This window comes from Mercenaria mercenaria, chromosome 13, assembly GCF_021730395.1.
Source record: "Mercenaria mercenaria strain notata chromosome 13, MADL_Memer_1, whole genome shotgun sequence".
NCBI classification, from domain to species: Eukaryota; Metazoa; Mollusca; class Bivalvia; order Venerida; family Veneridae; genus Mercenaria; species Mercenaria mercenaria.
The window spans coordinates 73,962,184-73,978,923 of NC_069373.1; the positions used below are offsets into that span (position 1 = coordinate 73,962,184).

Consider the following 16,740-nt stretch of genomic DNA (forward strand, 5'->3'; position numbering starts at 1 on the left):
ATCAGTGTATAGTCAGTCACAACATGCCAGGCTCTCTTACATGGACAAGAGAAACACTTTAGCGAACTATCATTATTTAAAGTTTTAACTAAATTCCTTTATGCAGTACAAAGTTATGAGCACTTATACATTAGTGTTTTTTTGTTTTGGGTTTTTAACGCCGTTTTTAGCTCATCTGATTTTTTGAAAAAAAATGATGAGTTATTGTCATCACTTGAGCGGTTGTCGGCGTCGGCGTCGGCGTTGCCTGGTTAAGTTTTATGTTTAGGTCAGCTTTTCTCCTAAACTATCAAAGCTATTGCTTTGAAACTTGGAAGACTTGTTCACCATCATAAGCTGACCCTGTATGGCAAGAAACATAACTCCATCTTGCTTTTTGCAAGATTTATGGCCCCTTTTGTACTTAGAAAATGTCAGATTTCTTGGTTAAGTTTTATGTTTAGGTCAACTTTTCTCCTAAACTATCAAAGCTATTGCTTTGAAACTTGGAATACTTGTTCACCATCATAAGCAGACCCTGTACATCAAGAAACATAACTCCATCTTGCTTTTTGCAAGAATTATTGCCCCTTTTGGACTTAGAAATCAGATTTCTTCATTAAGTTTTATGTTTAGGTCAGTTTTATCCTAAACTATCAAAGCTATTGCTTTAAAACTTGCAACACTTGTTCACCATCATAAGCTGACCCTGTACAGCAAGAAACATAACTCCATCCTGCTTTTTGCAAGATTTATGGCCCCTTTTGGACTTAGAAAATATCAGATTTCTTGGTTAAGTTTTATGTTTAGGTCAACTTTTTCTCTTAAACTGTCAAAGCTATTGCTTTGAAACTTGCAACACTTGTTCACCATCATAAGCTGACCCTGTACAGCAAGCAACATAACTCCATCCTGCTTTTTGCAATAATTATTGCCCCTTTTGGACTTAGAAAATCATTTTCTTGGTTGAGTATTATGTTTAAGGCAACTTTTCTCATAAACTATCAAAGCTATTGCTTTAAAACTTGCAACAGTTTTTCACAATCATAAGTGGACACTGTACATCAAGAAACATAACTCTATCCTGCTTTTTGCAAGAATAATGGCCCTTTTTAGACTTAGAAAATCATGGGTAGGACAACATTTCTATTATACAAAAAAAATCAGATGAGCGTCAGCACCCGCAAGGCGGTGCTCTTGTTCAACCGTATTTCGGTCATGTAACAGCGGGTATACATTAGTGTGGCAGATGGACTAGTTTTGTTTGTTTGTTTTGGGTTAAATGCTGTTTTTCAACAGTATTTCAGTCATGTAACAGGGGGCAGTTAACCTAACCAGTGTTCCTGAATTCTGTACCAGTATAAACCTGTTCTCTGTAAGTAACTGCCAACTTCCCCACATGAATCAGAGGTGGATGACTAATGATTCCAGACACAATGTCATTTATCAAATAGTCACGGAGAACATAAGCCCCGTCCTAAGATCGAACTCGCAACCCCATGATCCGTAGATCGACGCTCTACCTATTGAGCTAAAGATGGACTAGTATCCCAATATATCGCTTACTACTCAGTGTTACTAATTTTTTTTATTTCCCCCTAGGAAAATTGTCTTTATTACCATTGTATTGTCATAGCATTGTCAGTGTATGGGAAGTTTGTTTCCAGTTTAGTGTCAGTATATATTTATTTTTTCTATTTATCCTTATTAATGTTTAATATGAATTTTAATGTGACTTAAAACCTTCATTTGCTTGTGACTCAATTTTAAAACAAATCAAGATTTGCAATATTTCAGTTATCAATAATATAATATTGAAACCAAAGGAAATTTGACAAAGATTATGGTAAATCTGCAAGTTTAATTTTACAGGGTAGCGAAAATACATGACTTTTAAAATTTCTGTATCTGTTTAGCAAAAATACTTGTTGCGGACAGAATCTGTGTTACAATGAAAACAAGTAACTGTAAAATGATGAAAAAGTACCTTTACAATGTGCCCATCAGTGCTGGAAAACTATTGAAAACTGAAAATAGTTTTGGAGGGAAAAATGCAACACTCGGCCATTTGATAAGGTGTCTTGTAATATTTGTTTTGCTGTGAAAATTGCTAAGATGGGTATATTGCCAGTGTATTGCCATTGTGTAGCCAGTGCATTGTCAGAATCTGCTCTGAGTAAATTTATATCCAATGTACTGTCAGACAGACAGAAAATCCATACAATATTGTCACTTATGTAATTTTTATCTCGATTATTCAAAGAATAGAAGTTACTGGACATGCCCCTATGTTTTCTTATTTTTTTTTTTTTACAAAATTATAGATTGAAACTAATTACACACTTGTTCAATGTCATGACCTGACATGTACTAAGCATGTCCCATAACTGTACTTTTTTCCAAAATTAAGCCCCTTTTTCCACATAGCATTTTTTGCTTAAGTTTTTGTATGCAAGCTGGTATCTCAGTACTCATTCAATTCGATTATAGAAATTATGTTTTTTGTTTCCAGTTTCTTTCCATTTTCCTGCCAGATTTCTTCCAGACACTGGAAACAAGCTGACAATATTGTCAGTGTGTTTACATGCTGATTGTTATGAGCCAGTTTATTGTCATATAGTTTGCAGATTATTCCCAGAAACTGAAAATAATATGGAAATAGTGTCCATATTATTTTCAGCTAAATTTTTTTTCTTGGAAGTTTGTTCCCATACTGGAGTCAGATTATTTCCAGTTACCTTTTTTTTTTGACAGACTGTTGCCAGGTCATTGACAGTTACCTTGCAGCTTAATGCCAGCTTGTTTCCATATTTCATTTTCGTAAGGGTAGGAGATACCACTAAGGAGATACCAAATCATGATGCTAATTGCAAAAGAATAGATGAAAGGCTTATGATATCTTTACTTAACTGATTGTTAGTTTCTTTTTGGTTCCATCTTCTAAATGTTGAAAATATGAAAGACCAAGAGCATTCTGGGAAAGAAAGCAAAAAGTTCAACTATAAAATTGAATAAGAAAACCACTCTCGGAACTCTTGCATCTAACTGGTTGTTGCTGTGCAAAATTTGAAAATTGACCAATGGCATTAGACTGCATTTCAAGACTAGTCTTCAAACTCCGTTTTATAATTTTGGAATCTGGGTACAATATATGGAGAAATGTATAAGCATTTTAGCACATAAACTGATTCCAATGCCACAGAGTTAATATAACTGACCATTAGCAATATAACCTATTCTGGCTCTCCAACTTCATTTTTATCATGATGTTATGCATTTTATGCCTGGGCAAAACCTTCATATTCTCATATTATGATTATGCATATATTTCAATATCAAGTGTCTGTAAAAATCAAAGAAAATTCCAAGAAGGGGTTTCGTCCTAGTTATATTATATGAAAGAAGCATATTTTGCCCTTGAATGTAGAACTCAACACACCGTGTTTTGTAGGTCAGGAATTCATAGTACAAACTGAACAGTTTTGATATAGGGTTTTAATTTTCTCCTTGCAGTACTTTCGAAGATGCTTGCAGAACTTTTGAGTTACATAGGAATCTAAAGGTTTTATCACCTGTAGATACCTAATCATATTACTAATTGTAACAAGCACACATCAAAGGGAGAGTGTATCTTTTGCTCAACTGATGGCACAGCCTCGGTACCAAAGATTACAGCCAAGAACTACATTTTCTAAGTGACTTCTCATGTTTTTTTTGCTTCATCTCTCAAACTCAAAGGAGGACCATTGAAGATAACAGAATAAAAGTTACTGATCAATAGATATAAAAACAGATAAATAAGCTTTTTTCAAGCAAAAATCATTTCAGTGACCTAAAAACACCTGCTAAAAACAAGAAAAGGTAATTTCTGGAAGCAGCTTATATCAAAGAAAAGGCAGCTTATATCAAGGAAAAGTCAAGATGTAAAAAGAAGTACATGTATCATGTATCTGGTTGGCAATCTATCTTAATTAGGGAGATGATAAATTTTAATGAGTCTTATCGAATTTTATCTTAAACTCCCCACTTGAATTCTAGAAAACCTTCTGGCACATTGCTCTTCATTTATACTAGGTCAGCTTGATTTCAGTGATACTGTTGGTTTCAGCTATTTAAAGTACATTTGTAAATGCCAATTTCCCCTCACCTCCCCTATCCCCTACCCCACCCCACCACCACCCCAGCCACTATGAGCTATGAAAAAACATTTTTGCTAAGGAAGATTCCCTAGAATACAAGTACCATTTTTTCTTATTTTCATTTGCAATGTGATTGCTGGAAATGTAATGCAGAAACACTTCAACAACAGCAAAAATATTTTGACTCAGAAAATGTGAAAAAGGCTATACAGCGTGCAAATATTTCAAAGCTCTTCAAACTAATTTAGTTTGAGTGTTTTGAAAATCCTGCAAAAACATTAACATTTACCGAGAAGACCCAGATCTTACAAAGCTGAGTAGTTTGGAATTCCAATAGTATAACAATTTAAAATATCAACTGAACTGTTGCTACCTAATAAATACAACATTTGCAATGGTTCTACTTTACTAAATTTACGTAACTTTGTAACTTTGAGTACTACTACAAAAAATCAATCTGCAAATTTTTTAGATAGGTAGTAGGCAGCAGTGTTTGTGAAATTAGGAAAACCATTCTACTCTACTGAATGAAATGGTGAGAACGGGTCTGGAACGAAGCAGCACCACTTACAGACCCTTTCACTGGTACTTGTAATGATCCCAGGGACCCTCTTATCATGATTACTCCAATTACTTATCATTGATAATCATGACAGATAATCATTTACATGTACATGCCATGATCTTCCTCACTTCCTGTCCATAGACTTCCATGCTTCTATAGTCAGCAATTTTGCAAAAGACGTCTTGATATTCAGCAATTTTTCAAAGGACCTGACTTCATGAAATTTAGGGAGTAAAGCATCACAAATTGTGTTTGCTGAAACCATGTTGTTTTTTTCTATGTCTTTTTAAATAATTTTAAGTCTTTATTTCAATTAGCAAAAAATGCTGGGTAATTAGTTCCCTTTAAAGTACTAAGTACATATTAATATGCCTGGCAATAATCATTTTTACACTTTGTTACAATTTGTCAAATCATTTTATCCAGTGACATCCATTAATATCAGTCATTTATTTGTAATATCTGTTGAAAATGTTCAATAATTAAAGTGAATTGTCTAATAACTTAAAAATCTGTGAATGATCATTGCTGACAAAGCTACATGTCACAGTTGCTTTTGTTGTTGTTGCTACCTGTTTTCCTCCAAAACCCCATCCCAGATTTTTTTGCAAAGAAGTCAAAAATCATCACAGTAACAAAATATTTAAACAGAGGAAAGGTGAAAAGAGCAAAATATTATTAACGATCAATTACCCCTAGGCCAAAGTCAACATTTACCAAAATCAAATTTTCCCATTCAAAATCATTTGATCAAATCTAATATTTTTCTCTAGTTTTTCCTCATGAATTAATTATCTTGTCAATTAGTGCACAGAGAAATAGCCCAAAGTCAAGTGACCATCAAAGCTAGTCATAAAACTGTTTTCCTCTTCCCAAAATACACAAACAAGATGTCTTCATGATTTGGTCAGCAACTTTTCTCTGTTGGGAGGAAAAGTTTATTTGTTAGATATAGTCATATAACACAGTTTCTATGCCAGCACCAACTTGTGCTCTGCAAATAAATGACAACTCCTCCAAATTAGTCAGAGACAGAAGGACACTGACTTCAGTCATATTTGCCTGTGATCAAACCCTCACAGGGAACAACTGCCCCTCTTGGGTGATGATAGTCTGGTGATGATCCAGGTGATGGTCGAGTTCTGGACAGAGCATATACCAATTGGAAAATCTGACAATCTCTACACCAAAGGAATCGAAAGCTTGAAATTCTGATGACATAGCAATTTTTTCTTCTTCTGGGAACAGTAAATTATCATGATAGTGTGACACCAAATAGAGAGTTTTTATACTCATACTGCTGACTGTTTATATCAAGGGTGTCTATAAATAACTATGATTTTAAAGAACCTGAAACCCTTAATGATTTTCCCCAAGAAATGATATAAAGATCCCTAAAATCATTTTTCACAAATGATTTTCAATAAAACTGGTACTCTATGGACCACAAGAACTTTAGACATTAATTTTATGTTGTCAACTTCTGCTGATTCTTTTTAAAGCACCAATTATAGCATTACATAACAACGCCTACCATTGTCCGATTTAATATTAAAAAATTGTTGACATTTAAGAAAGCCACTGAAAATTTGTCCTACAGACAGACTTCTCTATGATAACAAGATTTTCCAATCATAATATTTCATACTTTCTATGATACCAGCCTGGAATTCCAACTCCCACCAGTCTAGTTAGCAAACATCAACTGATTAATTCACCCTAAAGTATAATAATTACCCCAAAGCTTATTAATTACCCTAAATTATCAGAAAACACCAAGGGACACCCCTTTCTCTCATAACCTTCATACCTCAATCATAACATAACTAGGCTTTTCTAATTAGCCTGCACCTCCCTGCGATTCATAATGTATCTATTTTATTGGAAGATAATCAGTTTTTGATAGGTTTCTATTATCCTTGGGCTAAAATATAAATACAGAAATGTTTCGGCCCAGCATGAAGTTATTCTCTGCTTTTCGAGGCAATTTCTGCTAAAACACATGGAGGCAATTATTCCTGCTACTCATTAAATTGGCTTTATACCTGGTCTATGCTTTTTGATGGAAAACCAGGACACTGGTATTCAGTTAATGCACACTCTTCTTGCTGTGCATTTTTTGCTCTTTTTTCTCTCCTGGAAAATACTTGAAAGAAAGTTTTTATAATACTGGAAATTTATTACTGCAAACACAATTTAGAGAAAAATTTATGATATTATAATTGTGAGATAGAAGATCCTGTTTTTCTTTTCAGTTTTTCGTTTTATTGAATTTCAAATAAAAATGAGAAACATTTTGAGGCATACTTACTTGCAAACTGGGGTTGATGTCAATGGCCATTACAGCAATGATTTATATTGCCATCTTTTTTTTAACAAATTAATCAGAAAAGTCTAAAACACTTTAGAATATTTAAAGCGGCTATAACTTCAACATTAATGGCTAAAGTAATGTCTCCTTTTAATCAATTAAGTGTCAAAACATGCAAGGGATGAGTAACTTCAAACAAAACACAGAGAACTTTTGTTGCGAAAATAGATTACAATAATGTAATATTCCACTGACTGTCAGGAATTTCAAATTTACAATATAATGTATATCTGGAATAACTGTCAAGAATTTAAAGGGAAAGGCAATGTTGTTCTTATGTTCATTCCATCTGGTAGGATTTCTTAAATCATTTAAATAAGTGAAAGAATTTTCAAAATCGGTTTAAAAATGAGAAAGATATGAGCACTTAAATATTTTATCCAAATGGCGGCCATCTTGTTTCCGTGGCAATAAAAAACAAAATGGCAGATTTGTTAAATTTCTAAATACATATTTGAACAGTATTAATTTACTTATCCAGCATTAATGAAAGAAATTACCATGTTTTACATCTTACACTCCTGGGAAACATATGAAATAAATCTATTTAAAAGGTTATTTGCTAAATAAAGAATTCAGCAGTGTGTAAATGACGTCATAAACATACAGAAATGGCTGCCTCCATGATCAGCCATTTTCTTAAATTGCAAACTGCTATATCTTTTTCAATAGTGGTCCGATTTTAAAAATTCTTTTAGCTAGGATGGCTTTCACATAAAATTAACTTATTGTATTCCTTGCCCTTCAAGTCCCCATAAGGTAAAATAATTATGCACCCTTCGAAAGTTCTGGAAAATTATAAATTTCAGTCATAAACTGTGAGCATGCTGCCTTAACAGAAAAAAAACAAAACATCTCTATAATACTCATTATTTTCTGTGAGACATTTTATAGTCAAGAATATGGGATAATATTAAACCACAAATCTTCAGAAAAGAAATTTATAAGTGCAAGAAAGAGTAAGTAAGTACAAGAAAAGCAAACGAGTGCAAAAGAACATTCAGTATATAAAGATATACTTTCTTGAAATTACAGTTCAACTGGAGTTTTGTGTAATTAATGCTTCAAAAAAATCTCACATACTGATTACAACAGTCTTATAGATATATAAGTTCTATTAAAAATTCAACATACTGAGATGAACAGTAATAAATTTTCAATAAAGATAATTAAAACAGTTGAAAATTTTCTAAAAATTTTGACTGAAGGATGTTAGATCATAAAAACTTTTTTAATATGATGAAACAATTCATTTCAAAGGAAGACCTTAAAAGCCATTATCTGAAACACTTCATTAAATCAAAAAGTTTTTTAAAGAGGTATGTACTGTGTGACATTCATGACTGAAACCTTATTTGAGACAATATTGCGAGTGGATCCATTGCTCGAGAGGGCTAAGACGCTTTCCTACAGAGGTGATGGCCCCAGGTTCTATTTCTGGCTACTCCCATTGCGTTGTGCCCTTAATTGGACAAGGCACTTTATCAAGATTGCCTCTGTCAACCCAACTGTAAATGGGTACCAGCAAATTGCTGGGGGTAAGGTATAATTTGTTAAAAAGGGTTGCTCAAAAGCTCTAGAGCTTATGTTCATTGTTTCACAAAGCAACAATAAACAAAATTTACCTTTACTTGTAAAACATTCATGTCTTTGGAAAGCAATTCACCTTGACCAAGGATGCAATGCTGAAATTGCAGACCAGTCTAAATTAACACAAGTATCTGATTGATTAATTCTGAACACAATTTCAAAACTGACTTATGACAAAGTTCTATTTTTAAATTGTTGTCCAATTAATTCAATATTTCAAAAGGATTGATCTTTACAATATATTACAGTTCTGGAATTGTTACAAGAATGTCATCTTGTTGTACACAGACATGATTCACTCATTCATCTTCTTCCAAGTGAACTTTTTGATGTCTAAAGGTCAGGGTAACAGTAGGGTGGAGGCATTTAGATAACCTCCTGAAGTAGGGCGGAGGCATTTAGAGAACCTCCTGAAAAAGCTTAGCTGAACTTTTTCTAGAAGACCTTACAGAAGATAAAGAAATCCCTGAAGAATATACACCTAATTTGCAAGATGAGTTAGATAAGGACAGCACTTGTAGAAGATTGCTGATAGTGATAAAAGCGCTGGATTTCTATTGATGGCGTAACCAGGCTGCAAGATACCTGTATAATACCTTCCATTAAATGTCTTACTTCATTCTGAAGCTTGTACAGAGATTGGAATATAAGATAAAATTATTTAATTTCTTTCATGAGTTTAATACAGTCTGAAAGCAGAAGTACTGAACTGAATACATGACAGTTATATTGCAAGTCTTAATCTATGAATTCTGTGAAATGTGAAAAATGATTTTTTAGATGTTGCAAATTCACCTTTTGTTAAGATTCTTAAAAGCAACATTTGACAGTTAAAAGAAAGAAGTTCCATTCCCAAGTGAGGACAGTATTATCTGAGATGAAAGACTCTACTTCTGACTTACTTCATCCTCCAACTGCAAATCAAGAGGGGAAGTTGTCAATGACTCAAGATGAAATAAATATTAAATATTGGGTATTTTGTAGTCTGCCCAAGACTAGATAATCATTTTTTTTATTCTTTTAATTATTTCCTGAAGTTTATTGGCTGTTATTATTTTAGGTTTTGAGAAGGGAAGGGGCATAATTATATAAATTTTTAATAGCACCAGGAGTTATCTCCTACAAACTATACATATAGTCTGAATACAGACTAGGTTTTTGAAGTGCAGACTTTAACTTTACTGAAATGCAGAAAACTGGCAACAATCAAACAAAACAAACCACACAGACAGATTGAAGATGATAACTGAGATTAACTCTCTTGATAGGAATACCCAGCCTATAAGTCATGCATCATGCATGAAGAGTACAGCCAGACTAATCACTCAATATCCCATTATAGTCTCCTCTTTAAACACTTGCATAACAATCAATCACCTTTCAATCAATGAATCAATCAATTACCAGGAATCAATCAGTAAAATTCTGACTCTGACACTGATTATCAGATGAGCCAGCTTCTGTTTTTCTCTGGAACAAACTGTCAACAACATCAATTAACTAATTAGAGATGATTGACAGTTTCCTTGCATCATTTCTGGCACTGAATAATGCAGAGTGCAACAGATAAGTAAATGGTGATATAATGCATATTCATTAATAGCAGTAATTTCATGGAAATATGTCAGATTATATAAGACAAATCGTTGATAAAAACATCCAGCACCATTTGTCTTACTGCCACTGTGTTAGTATTAGAAAATGATCTGACAAGAATCTTTTTGTTTGCTCATTAGCACAGAATAACAGGGTTTCAAACCGTCAGGAGCAACTGAACTGAGCTTGGTCCCTAATGAGCTAACTGATTTTTAATGAAGTTTATATCATCACTAAGACCCCAGCACATCATTAGTTGAGCATTTCAATGAAGAAAATAAAAGACATCCTCTTTATGCCTTTGTCGTGACTGACATACCAACTGCAGAATGCATGATTGTTATAACTCACACTGAATCAAATAAAAATATAATACAGTTTTCCCCTGCTCTTTTTAAATGAGTATGGGTCTATCGGCTCCAGGCCCATCAAATTCCCATCAAAATTACATAAGTAATGTATACCATAATAGCTACAGTACTTCAAAATTCATTAACATGAGATAAACAAAGAAACAATTTATTCCTAAAATCAATCATATTTAGAGATGCTTGCTATTTACAAAGGATGTCTGTTAATTGATTAAATAGGCTTTTTGTAGCTAAAAAGTCTCATTTTTTTAATCTTAAAACAGGTGATTTATTGACCTGCAGGAAAACAAAGTTGCTTATGTTAAATGTCCTTTAACAGGATATGGTGTGAAAATGTCATGATGTGTCTACTTAATTACATTAATTCTCATTATCCTTGAGAATAAGACATAACATTATATATCCCTCATATAAAATCCAATAAATGACCTATGCAATATCATGTGTTTTTTTCGCGATAGAGGTAATATCTTTTTTTACATATTACTATGGTTGTTATGTTCAACATTATTGTAACTCAATAATAAACAACATGTTAAAATAAAATAAACCATTATAACCAGATAACTCTCCCCCCCCCCCCCCCCCCCCCATTAAATATATTTTTATCTCCTGTAATAATCCCCCGAGACTGCAATATTCATATTAAACTGCTTCGCTGTACATCTATTCCAAGTAACATCATCGAAATCAAAATTTTATCTGCCCCCTTAATCTACAAATATTTAGTCTCCCCTACTGTTTTACCAAACATAAAACTGATAGAAAAAAAATCAGCAAAAAATTTGTTTGTGTAACACTGTATCAAGGGGGAGATATACAGGCAGACAAGTAATGCTATGTAACTGACTTGAAGTTAGTTTAAGCCGATTCTTTTTTTCTACAGCAGTTCTGTTTTATGTAACTCCGATCAGATAAAGGAGGATCAGCAAATAAATCATACCCCTGAAATACAATTATGAAATTTTGGATCTTAAAGTATAGAACTTTTGATAACATTTTCATTTATGTCAAGAACAAAAGCCATAAATCTATCTTGTTGTTCTGCTAAAAAAGTCTTGTACAAATTTTTTTTTTTTTATTTATTTGGGTTTTACAGCGCACCAACACAGTATAGGTTATATGGCGCCAAACAGGACTACAAATTTTGGTTCCATATCTCAATCACATTGAAATAAAAAAATGAGGTATGGAATAAAAAACTGCATACCTGCTGGAATCACAGAGTTACTGCAAAACCAAGTGTTAAGACACTATTAGTCGCCCCTTACAATCATGCAAGGGTAAGGCAGTGGTTCCAATTCTTTTCATACACAGATCGTCCCAGAACCACATGGGGCACAAAATTAAATAATAAAAAAAAGACTTACCAAAAAGTAAATCATCCTCTGTTTTCACAAAAAAAAATGGGAGTATGGTAACAGATAACAAATTTTTTGTCTAGTAGGTAACAAAAAAAGAATAATCCAGATTTTTTTGAAACATAAATGTTTTCTGTTACCGAAAGACAAAAAAGTCACATCCTATATAAAATTGCGAGCTTCCGTTTTGTAAACTGAATAATAAATGACTTCTACAAAGACACTGGAATGAGCAGAAGAAGTCCGAAACATGTAAAGCCTGGTCAGCACATGTTGAATGCTACAGGATCATCTCTCTGTACAAGTGACAAGATTGTTAAGGACATGTGGTAAAGATTTCCTTAGATTAACTTGGAAAATAAACATGAAAGACATGTCAAAGCGGTCGAATAGCATTATCCCTGCATTTGACCCTTGACATATCCCCTTGGTGAAACCACATCTGAAAAACACATGTATATTTTTATGTAGATTTCGGAAACACTTTTCAAGTAAGTATACTGTTACTTTCTGTTTCTGTTCCACGCTGACACTTTATTGTTATCCTTCGTAAAAATAACAGTTCTGCTCGCTGAATATATCCAACTTCCGACTGATGAAATTTTATTGCAGTCGCAGTAATAAAGTTTGTTTTTTGCATTCATGGCGTCTGCTGTCACTTAAAAAAAACCATAAGCATGCCCTTTTGCCTGGAATGTGATTTGGCTCAACCGGGGTAAATTGTTCATGACACTGATTTCCAATTTGCCACACACTGGGCCCATTAAAACTGTAAAACGGCACTGCTGAGTAATCATTATACAATTAGCAAAATTCCGAAACTCTTATCAAAGAAACTGGAGAACACAGTTTACATGTTTAGCCAAGTGCATAATTTTTTCACAGCATTTTCTAATCTGTGTCAAGACGGCCCCCTTCATGTCAGTTTCACTTGTATCCGTTTATTACTGTCAGTCATGAAAAAACAACAGGACGCTGTGTGTCAAGCATTTGGCTCGTGTTTGATATGAGTACGCTGGTCATGCATGCTTGGGAAATGCATGCCAGCGGAAGCAGCAGTATGAAAACACAATTTGTTATAGTAACGGTACAGCAATGTTTGACACTCAAGAGTCAAGGGCTTCCCAATCTTCTTGCTAATCATTGTCCTTTGAGGATTGAACAGAAAACCATCTTAAAACTGTTATTTTAGAAGCCAACGTTACAACTCACTATGATGTTATTTTTTTTAGGCCTGGGCATATCAATATATAAGTGAATTTTTGAAACATGTTTGATAGTGTGTAAAACAATGCTGCTTTTTGTTGTGGGCCTACTTTGCAATGCATGGTGCTCTGTGCTTCTGGGAAATCTACCCTTAACTTTATTTATCTTTTGATGAAATTATGCATCCTAAATGTTATTACCTCATTTAATTAAACCCTGGATAAGGCAATATTCCAATTAAGAAGGTGTAATTCATCAGTCACAGAAATTACCTTAACATTTAAATGAACCTTATATTGAGCTCATATTTCACACTCAACAGAAAAAGCAGTAATTCTCTGAACTGATACAGAAAAAAATATTCACAATTGTACCAAATTCTAGAGTTCTAAACTTGGATACAAGAAACATCTGATTCATAGATTACAAAACTGAGTTTAGTTACTAGTCTAGAATACACTGTTGCTTAAACCAGGGGTGGCAAATTCAATTGTCCGTATTGCCCAGGTTGTCCCAAAGCTAGTAAGGACAAGTGAAATTTGACCAGAATTTACTATATAACATCATACGGACAAGTTAAAAATAGCAAATTACAAAAACGGACAACCAAGTAAAAATCAGATTTTGCCGCCTCTGTTAAACTGAATTGAAAATACTAGCAATAAGGTTGCGTTTTGTGGCTGGTCTTCAAGAGCTACATTATAACTGTTACAAATCAATTTGCCATCTTTAAGTAGCATAAAGACACTTTTAAAGTGACAAGTAGTGCAGTAATTTGCTCCTTCTTCCATATAGTCTAAAACAAAAAGGAAAGCAAAATTAACTCAAGAAAAAAACATACATCTTATGATTCTGAAGTCTTCAACATTACTCATATCATGAACAAGAAAATGCTTTTTCTCCGGAAAGCTGGAAATGGTTTCTACCTATCACAGCCATCTTGAAGGATTTTGTTCCTCTCATTAGAGTCAATAATGATGTATGAGCTATACAAACATCCTACATTGCTTTTCACACTTGAAACAATGCAAATCGTGATAAAAGGACATTTGCACCTCCATCTAAAGAAGAGTATCCTAGATCAGAGGAACAACAGGTACCTTGATGAAAACTCATGATACAACTGACTTGTATGCACTTCCATCATTCTTTCAACTGGCCAAACATTTGACCACCTTTAAGAATAGTAGTCTTCTACCGAAAACCCAATAAACCGATCAGCTAAAACCTGAGTTCTAATATGGAATCTGAAGAAAGAAATTTTCCAGAAAAGTCTGGTTTCAAGAACTCCAGACAAATTCCAAATATTGCTGTTATGACCAGGTTGATTACAATTTTATTGGAATATTGTATCTTGTAGCTTCAAGTGCTCTTCAGTCTCAATCAGAAGCTTGCAGAGCTTCTTTTTGATCTAGATGGTCTACCTATCAAATCATGCATCCAAATAACTTATATTTTCCATTATATACTAAAACTAAATTATAATATCACAATCAAACCCATTAGTTTTTGAAGACTGTTCAGGTTGCGGAAATATGCTTTACGGAATATTGGCAACTTGTTATCATCAGTTGGGACAAAATTTGGCAACAGTTTCAGCAAAACAAGGTATTTTTACGAATGATTCAATATGAATTACAGAATCCATATGGGATCAAGTCGATACAGGTAAGCTAGGGGTCAGCAGTGAGGAAGGAGTGGCAAGTCTCTACTCTAGAAATAAACATAGAAGCCAATAAATGGATGCCAAAATAAGTTTTTGGACATAAATTACCAGTAAGGAAACAGGAACTAATGGTATCAGAAAATCAAAAGGATGACCTAATGTTTTCCAACAAACTTCATAGCAAGTCACCATAACCAGTGTCTTCTGTATTTCTGGAACCAAATAAGTGTTTATCATCAGCTATTTGCAAAGATAACAAAATTCTTAGTTCTAAAGAAACTAATTCTTCAAAATAAGAACCTGTTTTCAAAAGAAACCAAAGCGAGGGCAAAAATACTGTGGTACCGGCTTTTTTGCCATTATTGCCAGTTGTCCATTAGGCAATGTCCATAATCATGTTAATTAATAATTCTCTGCTGAGGTATATTATTCTCACAATAAACAACAACCATAATATCCTAGCCTGTCCATTATGGCAGTGGTAATTGAGTTATATCATAACAATGCATGTGATACCACTATCACTTAAATATCACATGCCAGGGGATATGTTACATATTGTACTATAGGGTCACCTACTGGGTGATAATGGACTACAATGGGCAGCTGTACCTGATCCAATTGGAGATAAGGGGATAACTAGACCTGACAGCATCTATGTAATAAACTGGTATTCCTGATACAAAGATAGTGTCATCCTATGGTCTGGGAAAAAAAGCTGATCTTGTGAAGTATACACATTTTACTTATATTTTTCAAAGTTGTAGACTAGTTGTATTGATGATTCTTTTATGCAGTCTGTCATATCATCATGGTGTTTTGTTAATATGACTTTCCTATTTTTCTCTCTACTCCCCCTACTGCCTCTCAGTTTCTCTCTTATTCAATTTCTCTTTCCATTCCTCAAAGTCAAAAGCCTGAAATCAGGAACTGTCCTGAAAAAATCTCATGCCTGAATTTTCTTTCCTCCTTGACTTATAATATTCCTTGATCAATATCTCACTTCCTCTATTCATTTCCTTCATTCACTGACTGACCCCTTATTCAATTCTGTCTACTTGACCCCATTATTTGACCTCTTTAGTCATTTTTATTCTTTTCCTTTTTTCTTGATCCCTTTATTTATTTCCTTCTACTTGACCCCTTTATTTGACATATTTAGATATTTCTTTCTACTAAACTTGACCCTTTTTATTATTTCTTTTTTCGTGACACTTATATTTAATTCTTTTCCTGGCATTTACCTCTTTTGTTTTCATTCTTCTTGATCATCTTTTCTGTCTACCAAATTGTTAAAACATTTTAATCTGTCCTATTCTTCCTTCTCTCTCTCTCTCCAGTCTTTTCTCTCACAAACTTACAAATGCATTCTAATTGTTCTGAAAAAAAAACTGATCACAAGAAACACTAAAATAAATCCTCCAATCTTATACTGTCTATAATTAAAACAGCAAGAAAGGCACAAGGTGTTATATAAACCAGGTGATAGCCTGCCACAATTTCCACATTATTTACATAGCCTTATAGATATAATCTTTATGATCATCTACATTGAGATTTTATTAGCAATTTGAATATAAAATTCACCTTTAAACCAAAGTCTTTGATGTTTCGGTGACATCCAAAATTTTCACAGTGATGCAAAAAACTGTGGTTGCATTGTTACAAGGTATACCGATATTGGTATTTATAACTGTTTTACATAATATTCCATACGGTTTCAAGTAAATTATGCAAAAAAAGGGACAGTCATCATTTAACCTATGGCAATAAAATCTCTTTTTTTAACCAAATAACATGTTAAAAATGGTAACATTATATAATAATGATAGGCATGCAAAAACGATACCCGGCAAAAAATGGAGGCATTTTCCATTGTATTTGTCGTTAAAATAA

The 16,740-nt window shown here is 33.5% G+C and overlaps 1 protein-coding gene across 3 annotated transcripts in view; it reads right to left on the reverse strand.

Moving 5' to 3' along the window:
* The window catches only part of LOC128548020 (E3 ubiquitin-protein ligase PDZRN3-like), a 233,718-nt gene that overhangs the window by 79,703 nt on the left and 137,275 nt on the right, over positions 1-16,740 (reverse strand). The gene's annotated exons all lie outside the window — the stretch shown is intronic.